Source organism: Protobothrops mucrosquamatus, unplaced genomic scaffold, assembly GCF_001527695.2.
Source record: "Protobothrops mucrosquamatus isolate PMUCROS unplaced genomic scaffold, P.Mucros_1.0 scaffold_247, whole genome shotgun sequence".
NCBI lineage: Eukaryota > Metazoa > Chordata > Lepidosauria > Squamata > Viperidae > Protobothrops > Protobothrops mucrosquamatus.
The window spans coordinates 30,675-33,050 of record NW_015386323.1 but is presented as its reverse complement, the minus strand read 5'-3'; the positions used below and the strand labels follow the sequence as shown (position 1 = coordinate 33,050).

Here is a 2,376-nt window from a genome sequence, read left to right as displayed (position 1 = left end):
AGTGATTTTTGCGTCCAGCTTCCCAGGAGGCCTTGGGCTCAGCTACGCTCCTCCGTGCATTTAAAATCACAGTCCCGCCCTGCCCTGCCCCGCCCCGCCCCATCAGCACTTCGGAACACCCAGCCTCCCATCGAAAGGACATCTTCCTCTTCTGTGCGCAGCCGCGAAAAGGAGGAGCGCAGGAAGGAAGGAAGGACGGGGCTGCTTCCGGCCACCCAGGCACCGGCGGAATGGCAGTAGCCCCGCCTTCGCGGAGCCCACAACCACGCGGCCTCATTCCTGCGCTTGTGCGCGCCTTCCTCTCTTCCGTTCCGTTTGTGCTGCACCCGGTCCGTCTCCGCGGCACGTGACCCCGTTTTTTTTTTTTCGCCTGACCCCCCCCCCGAAGGGGGGAGGAGGAGGGAAGGAAGGCCGCGCGAAAGAGAGAAAGAAACCGATATGTCACGGAGTTCCCGCGAGATGTGACGAGAACGGGGGGGGGGGGGGGGGGGAAACCCGGGCTTTAATGTGCGGCTCGGCCGGCGGTCGTGAGGGGTGAGTTGGCTGTGTGCGCGCGGCGGCGGTCTGGTTTTGTTTTAATGGAGGCGGAGAGGAAGGCCGTGCCTCGCCTTGACGGATAACGGCTCGGGGTGTGGCTCTAGCCCTAGCCGGGCGGAGGCTGGGGGAGAAGAGCCGGGTCCTGGTGACTGAGGATAGGAGAAGAGGGAGCTTGGGGAAGTGTAACATGGCGCCGCCGCTCCGTGGTTTTTTTTTTTTTCTCCTTCGACCCGTCCTTTACTCCCGGGCAGCCGGGTTTGGTCGCCCCCGACGCCAACCTGGCTTCTCCTGTCCTTCCCAGTTGGCCTTGGCCTGGACGCCTCCGTTCTCCTCCCGTTTTTCCTGGAGGAAAGAAGCCACGGAGGGCCCCGAGCCATCTTCTTTTAGCTTTGGGAGTGCAGAGAGAAAACAGAGAGAGAGAGAGATAACCGGGTCTTGTAGTAAGGATGCCTTCGGACCTTCCCTCCCCGCGGTCTCTGATGGAGAAGGCCAAAAAGCGTTGGCTCGGATGGTCAAGGGTCGCTTTTGAAGAGCAATGGGGAGACATACCTCCTCCGCCCTGTTTCCTGCAAGGAAAGAGATCTAGGCAGCTGGAGTTAATGAAGCCGAGAACAAAATAAAGCTCCAGGCCCAGAAGGCTTTCCTTTTTTCAATTGCTAAAGGCGGTGTGAGAGTTAAGTGTAGCAGAGGTGTTTCATTGTGTCACTGCTATTCTAACTTACTCCTCCTGACATTGCCTTCACCTGATCTCCACCCTGTACCCTGAGCAAAGTGTGAGTTGCCCTTGGCCATTTCAGTTTTAAAACACTCTTCTCTCTCTTCTACTGACATAATTGTGGTTAATAGGATCTGGCACATTTCACTGACCATTTGGTTACTGTTACAATTTAATCTGGCCAGATTTTATTGGTTCTTGGGAAGTGCCATCAATGACCATTTTGATTTGGGCTGTAGAAAATATTGGACCTTCAGCAAAGGTATCTGCCCAAATCTTTGTTGCGTTTTCAAATCTTACCCAGACTTTTTTACATACAGTTTTAGCATGTTTTTAAAAAGAACAAGTGCTTATCTTGTATTCTAAACATAGGTTTAGAATACTTTTGAGAGACTAGTAATCCTATGCTGCACAGAGAATTGGTTTTAACAGGGAAAGTGAACAGTGTTTTGCCAACTATAGGTTGTTGGCTCAGTCACTGTTAGGTGTATTACAAGTTTTCTGCTATCCCAGCTGCTGAGTTTTAAACAGCCATTCCCCCCCACCCCGCTCCATTATTAATACTTTTATTTTGGAGGATTCACAAATGAGCATACCAACACCCAGAACCAGTATTGTGATCTTTGAAGATTATTATTAGGAAGCTGCAACTGATGCAGAATGCAGCAGTTTGCTCGCTAATGATTGAGACCTGCCACAATTATTTCATTCATCAGACAGCCTAACTGGCGTAATTTAAGATTCAAAGTCTGTTTATACTAACTCCACCTTGACTGCCTTTGGAAACCAGAGTAGCCACCAATCTGACTTCCGTGGGGGGGAGTGCTTAGCATTTATTATTAGAACAATTGATAGGTAGCTAAATCTACCATCGTAAGCATCTTACTCAGGATGGGGTCAAGTGTCCTACAGATCCAATAAATCAGTCTAGATGTCTTCCTCTCTACAGTAAGAAGAATTTTTCTCCTGCTTGGAGTTGATGCTGGGTCGGAGAAGAAACAAATCCAGAGGAATTTACCAATCACGTTTTTAACTTGAGCTGTAATAACTTAGTTTTGCATAGCACCATTCTAAGGGCTTGTTACACTAGGAGAATAAGGATCAGCAATCAGGGCAGCACAATT

The 2,376-nt window shown here is 50.3% G+C and overlaps 1 protein-coding gene across 1 annotated transcript in view; it reads left to right on the top strand.

Annotated features, from left to right (window-relative positions):
• Positions 1 to 515: 515 nt before the first annotated feature.
• ATF2 (activating transcription factor 2) overlaps positions 516 to 2,376 on the top strand; it is a 22,179-nt gene continuing 20,318 nt past the window's right edge. Inside the window, exon 1 of the mRNA XM_015830603.1 lies at positions 516 to 534. The gene's annotated coding sequence lies outside the window, so the exon portion shown is untranslated. The remainder of the gene's footprint in view (positions 535 to 2,376) is intronic.